We start from the raw sequence: 7,161 nt of genomic DNA on the forward strand, positions 1-7,161 counted from the left end.
AAATCCGGCCCTGCTCGCGGAGGGTTGTATTCTGTACGGCGCTGAGAAGGGTGTTGCTGCAATATAAAAAAATAATGATCATTACTGGTACTAGCAATAAAAAAATAATCTCATCAGCTGACAATTAGTGTGAGCTTCCAGACGTCTCATCCCAAATAAACCTCCCACGCCTGACCTGCGCCATCAAACGTGACATATCGGCCCGACGGGAGGGATGTGCTGGCCGCAGGATTTTTACTATTATTTTTGCTGGCTGGATAATGAAAAAATAATAAGAACAGAGTGTTAAACATGAGCGAAAAATCCCAGTCAGCAGAAATATGCGTATCAGCGGCTGGAGGGAGAAAAATCCTCCAGAGGGACGTGACACCGCGACTCCGGGATCCTCTGCTGGGATATTAACCAACCGCTGTGTGGAGGGGACGCCACAGGACATCCAGGGGGAGACAAGTGATATATATATATATACTGTATACAGTACAGAAGTGGTACTGTGCAGAGTCCATACATACAGAATGAGAACAGATACTGAGAATGACACCCGGCATACAGGACAAGAGGAGTGATACTGTGCACAGTTCATACATACAGAATAAGAACAGATACCGAGAATGACACCCGGAATACAGGACAAGAGAAGTGTTACTGTGCAGAGTCCATACATACAGAATAAGAACAGATACCGAGACTGACACCCGGCATACAGGACAAGAGAAGTGATACTGTGCAGAGTCCATACATACAGAATAAGAACAGATACCGAGAATGACACCCGGAATACAGGACAAGAGAAGTGATACTGTGCAGAGTCCGTACATACAGAATAAGAACAGATACCGAGAATGACACCCGGCATACAGGACAAGAGAAGTGTTACTGTGCAGAGTCCATACATACAGAATAAGAAAAGATACTGAGAATGACACCCGGCATCATGGCCAGATTTACTCTCTCTGCTGCCCCAAGGCCAGGTTCCTCAATCTGCCCCCCTCCATGCCAAACTCCCCCCAACCGCCACGCCTCCTCACCAGGGAGGTGTTTGGGTCTCACCAGGGCTGTGTTGGTCTAGCCAGGGCTCTGTGGGTGGGTGCCAGGCTCTCCAGGGCTCTGCATGCAGCTGTGGGCTCTCTAGGGCTGGGTGGGTGGAATTCGGGCTTGTGCCTGGCTCCATGGCTGTGCTGGTGGGTATGGGGCTGTCCTGGCTGTGCCGGCGCTGGGAAGGAGGAGGATGCAACGTGCACCTGGACCGGCACTATGAAAGACAGCTGCCTGAGGTCCCCAGCAAGCTCAGGACCTCAGGCAGCCAAACGTCCTAAAACATTTAAAGAGCCAATATCAGCCTTTAGTATTCTAGTATCGGTATCGGCTGTACCGCCCATCTACTCCCTGGCGCTCCGAGGCCTCGGTGGCCTTGTGGGAAATTCGGCCCTGCCCGGCACACAGGACAAGAGAAGTGATACTGTGTAGAGTCCATACTTAGAGGAAGGGAATAGATACTGAGAGTGGCTGATAGTATATAGAGAGTGACATCCTGGCAGTATACATGTCATTCTCGGGATAAATGTTATGATATGACGTCTGATACGAGTATTTTGTTAGCCTGGAATGATCTCTGACATATGTCAGGCTGCGGTCAGTCACTAGGCCGACCACCCACCATTAAATAACAGATATTAGGAGCTTCTCAGCATTTACATTATACAGTGATGAAAAGTAAAGCGACAGCCGGCCCGGGCTCAGCCCCGTCCTCACACATGTGCATCTATCAGATAAATAATATTGTGCACTATTTAGACTTGTGTGATGGGAGATGACACGGCTGTTTACACTGCAGCAGATGGGAATTCTCTACCGAGACATTCACCCGGCCTGTGTATGTTACATGTGCCCAAATAATGCTGTGAATTCTCCGGTCACATCCCCTCGTTACCTATCCCCTCTGCCATAGAGTGTAAGCTCCTCTGTATCTCTTACATCTTCTGCCATAGAGTGTAAGCTCCTCTGTATCTCTTACATCTTCTGCCATAGAGTGTAAGCTCCTCTGTATCTCTTACATCTTCTGCCATAGAGTGTAAGCTCCTCTGTATCTCTTCCATCTTCTGCCATAGAGTGTAAGCTCCTCTGTATCTCCTTCTTCTGCCATAGAGTGTAAGCTCCTCTGTATCTCTCCCATCTTCTGCCATAGAGTGTAAGCTCCTCTGTATCTCTCCCATCTTCTGCCATAGAGTGTAAGCTCCTCTGTATCTCTCCCATCTTCTGCCATAGAGTGTAAGCTCCTCTGTATCTCTCCCATCTTCTGCCATAGAGTGTAAGCTCCTCTGTATCTCCTTCTTCTGCCACAGAGTGTAAGCTCCTACATCCCCTCGTTACCTATCCCCTCTGCCATAGAGTGTAAGCTCCTCTGTATCTCTTACATCTTCTGCCATAGAGTGTAAGCTCCTCTGTATCTCTTACATCTTCTGCCATAGAGTGTAAGCTCCTCTGTATCTCTTCCATCTTCTGCCATAGAGTGTAAGCTCCTCTGTATCTCCTTCTTCTGCCATAGAGTGTAAGCTCCTCTGTATCTCTCCCATCTTCTGCCATAGAGTGTAAGCTCCTCTGTATCTCTCCCATCTTCTGCCATAGAGTGTAAGCTCCTCTGTATCTCCTTCTTCTGCCACAGAGTGTAAGCTCCTCTCTATCTTCTTCTTCTTCTGTAGAGTGTAAGCTTCTCTGTATCTCCTTCTTCTTATGTAGAGTGTAAGCTCCTCTGTATCTTCTTCTTCTTCTGTAGAGAAATATAATAATAATACTTCTTATAATAAATAATTATCCTTCTCCTTCTTCTCCTTCTCCTTCTTCTTCTTCTCCTTCTTCTTCTTCTTCTTCTTCTTCTACTTCTTCTTCTCCTTCTCCTCCTCCTTCTTCTTCTTCTTCTTCTCCTTCTTCTTCTTCTTCTTCTTCTCCTCCTTCTTCTTCTTCTCCTTCTTCTTCTCTTCCTCCTTCTTCTTCTTCTCCTTCTTCTTCTTCTCCCTTCTTCTTCTTCTCCTTCTTCTTCTTCTCCTTCTCTTCCTCCTCCTGCTTCTTCTTCTCCTTCTCCTTTTTCTCTTCCTCCTTCTTCTCTTCCTCCTTCTCCTCCTTCTTCTCCTCCTTCTCCTTCTTCTGCTCCTTCTTCTCCTTCTCCTCCTTCTTCTTCTCCTTCTCTTCCTCCTCCTGCTTCTTCTTCTCCTTCTCCTTTTTCTCTTGCTCCTTCTTCTCTTTCTCCTTCTCCTTCTTCTGCTCCTTCTTCTCCTCCTCTTCCTTCTCCTTCTTCTCCTCCCTCTCCTGCTCTTTCTCCTCCTTTTTCTTCCCCTCCTTCTCTTCTTCCTTCTCCTCCTCCTTCTCCTCCCCCTTTTCCTCCTCCTTCTTCTCCTCCTTCTTCTTTCTCTCCTTCTTCATTATTATTATTATATTATTGTGGACCCGCATACCTTCACTGAATGATACGTAAAGCAATATTTTATTAATATTATTAATTTTCAATATATATTAAATACATATATTATGTATATGAATAATAATCATAACAATAACAGGAATGATGATGATAATTATTTTTATTATAATTATTATTTATAATAATCTGTTTATTTAATAAATAATGAAAAGTAATGATATAAAATAAATATTCCTATATACTGCATATCATTCGGACGCAGAATGGGCGGCCTTGTAACGTCGGTCACGCTCGGGTCGGCCGGTCGGTGATGACGGATCGTTGTTCCCTGTGAAGTGATGCAGAAAAAAGATGTCAGCAATTTAAGTGAGTGAAATAAATAAATAGCGGCGCGTTCCTTCTCGGATGTTTCGTATTTGGCGGCAGAAGGTTTGATGTGACTTTCTGTCACTATTATGGACCCCGGATCCTGTCTATGTGTTCTTGTTAACACGTTCGCAGCCTGTCCATGTCTCCCTCAGAGGTATGCGGGTCCTTTAATTAGACCGGTGACACAGGGAATGGGGACAGCGTGCCGAGAGGTCTCCGGTTTCATGATGTCTCCTTGTTAAAGAGCTCTGCAAACAAATGTATCAGCACTGACTGAGCTCTTCTGTCTGGCCCCGGGGCCCCGTAGATCTTCAAAAGCCCATAAAATCGTCACATTGTACATGACCCTTCCAGTGCCATGTTCTGTGGCATCGGAAGAAGAGGTGACACCAGTGTGAATGGGCATTGAAAGCAGATCTAAGCCCATTCCCTATAATCTTTAGCATTTTAATATCATTCCAAAAGTAATTTTTAGTCATTGCATCGTTGATTAAAATATTCCCCGGTGATCCTGCCATGAAAATCTTTGTTCAGGCAGTTCCTGTTACAGGGTGACAACGCTCTCTTCCTGTCTCCCAATTGTGTTCCTACGTTGTCACCCTGCCACAAGAGTCCCTGCTGGTATGCATTGCTCAGGCATGGTCCACTGCTGTCACTGTTCTGAAACCGGTCCAGAGTAATGATATGCAGCCAACGCAGGAGAGAGTGCAATAAAGTCCATCGATCACCATGTCAGCACTCTAATTATCCACTCCTGGCTGTGCAATGGGTCGAAGACTGCACATAGCTAGAATGTGTGTGAGGTTTTCAGTTGCTTGCTGGAGTTGTTCTTCACAATCTATGGACAGCTTCTGTCACTGCAATAGTTCCATTAGGTATCCTGCACACCTGGCCCTCATTAAGCACCATTAAAGGGAACTCTGTACTTTCCCTCAGTGCCTGATCAGTATGCGTTGTCAGTCTGTATTTGCTCTGATACACTCCATTCATCGTGCTTCCTGTATACTCCACCTCAGCCTGTATTTTGGATCCTACTTGTTTTCTGCCACCTGGCTGGACCAGTTGCCCGTCTGACCGTGATTCTGTCCTTCAATTTGATCCATCGCCTGGTTGCCTGCAAGTTGTCTGTCACTGCTGGAGCGTCAAGTGAGTTGTTCTAGGATTTTAGCAGCTTAACATCCTCACCACTAGTAGCCCTGGTGAACACCTGACACCCCAGGGTTGCATTTCGTAGAGAGTCCAGGACCTCTAGGACTAAGCGTTGACCTGGTGGTCAGTAATGGTACGGGTGTTTTACGCTAGTTTTCCCTTATGATGACATCACTGAGTCTAAAATAAAAGCAGAAAAATCTTATCAGCATGTTGATGGGGGAGGGGGGAATATAAAAATGGCAATTGCTGGTGACACGCAGAGCAACCAAATATCACCCAGTTACATCTACCTTCATTTCAAGCACTGAAGAACTTGGGCCATCCCACGAGGCCGGAGTGTGGACTCTCCGAGGGGCCAATGGTCTCCCTTCCATCGATGAGGAATTATTGGGATCAAACCACAAGTCATATTTTCAGAAGAGGAGCGTGTACAATGTTTACTCATCCACTTTATGATATGATGCCGACCTCCAAGAACGTTCTGTAAGAGGAGAAGACTCATCATTCTCCATCATTCAATGACTGTTGGATTGTGCACCAATGGCGGAATATAGGAGTACCAATGGTGGAATATAGCAGCACCAATGGTGGAATGTAGGAGCCCCAATAGTGGAATGTAGGAGCACCAATGGCGGAATGTTGGGAGCACCAATGGCGGAATGTTGGGAGCACCAATGGCGGAATGTTGGGAGCACCAATGGCGGAATGTGGGAGCAGCAATGGCGGAATGTAGGAGCACCAATGGTGGAATGTAGGAGCACCAATGGTGGAATGTAGGAGCACCAATGGTGGAATGTAGGAGCACCAATGGCAGAATGTAGGAGCCCCAATAGTGGAATGTAGGAGCACCAAAGGCGCAATGTAGGAGCACCAATGGTGGAATGTAGCAGCACCAATAGTGGAATGTAGCAGCACCAATGGTGGAATGTAGCAGCACCAATGGTGGAATGTAGCAGCACCAATGGTGGAATGTAGCAGCACCAATGGTACATTGTACATGACCCTTCCAGTGCCATGTTCTGTGGCATCGGAAGAAGAGGTGACACCAGTGTGAATGGGCATTGAAAGCAGATCTAAGCCCATTCCCTATAATCTTTAGCATTTTAATATCATTCCAAAAGTAATTTTTAGTCATTGCATCGTTGATTAAAATATTCCCCGGTGATCCTGCCATGAAAATCTTTGTTCAGGCAGTTCCTGTTACAGGGTGACAACGCTCTCTTCCTGTCTCCCAATTGTGTTCCTACGTTGTCACCCTGCCACAAGAGTCCCTGCTGGTATGCATTGCTCAGGCATGGTCCACTGCTGTCACTGTTCTGAAACCGGTCCAGAGTAATGATATGCAGCCAACGCAGGAGAGAGTGCAATAAAGTCCATCGATCACCATGTCAGCACTCTAATTATCCACTCCTGGCTGTGCAATGGGTCGAAGACTGCACATAGCTAGAATGTGTGTGAGGTTTTCAGTTGCTTGCTGGAGTTGTTCTTCACAATCTATGGACAGCTTCTGTCACTGCAATAGTTCCATTAGGTATCCTGCACACCTGGCCCTCATTAAGCACCATTAAAGGGAACTCTGTACTTTCCCTCAGTGCCTGATCAGTATGCGTTGTCAGTCTGTATTTGCTCTGATACACTCCATTCATCGTGCTTCCTGTATACTCCACCTCAGCCTGTATTTTGGATCCTACTTGTTTTCTGCCACCTGGCTGGACCAGTTGCCCGTCTGACCGTGATTCTGTCCTTCAATTTGATCCATCGCCTGGTTGCCTGCAAGTTGTCTGTCACTGCTGGAGCGTCAAGTGAGTTGTTCTAGGATTTTAGCAGCTTAACATCCTCACCACTAGTAGCCCTGGTGAACACCTGACACCCCAGGGTTGCATTTCGTAGAGAGTCCAGGACCTCTAGGACTAAGCGTTGACCTGGTGGTCAGTAATGGTACGGGTGTTTTACGCTAGTTTTCCCTTATGATGACATCACTGAGTCTAAAATAAAAGCAGAAAAATCTTATCAGCATGTTGATGGGGGAGGGGGGAATATAAAAATGGCAATTGCTGGTGACACGCAGAGCAACCAAATATCACCCAGTTACATCTACCTTCATTTCAAGCACTGAAGAACTTGGGCCATCCCACGAGGCCGGAGTGTGGACTCTCCGAGGGGCCAATGGTCTCCCTTCCATCGATGAGGAATTATTGGGATCAAACCACAAGTCATATTTTCAG

Source organism: Nanorana parkeri, unplaced genomic scaffold (genome assembly GCF_000935625.1).
Source record: "Nanorana parkeri isolate BGI_ZX_2015 unplaced genomic scaffold, ASM93562v1 scaffold1840, whole genome shotgun sequence".
Lineage (NCBI taxonomy): Eukaryota > Metazoa > Chordata > Amphibia > Anura > Dicroglossidae > Nanorana > Nanorana parkeri.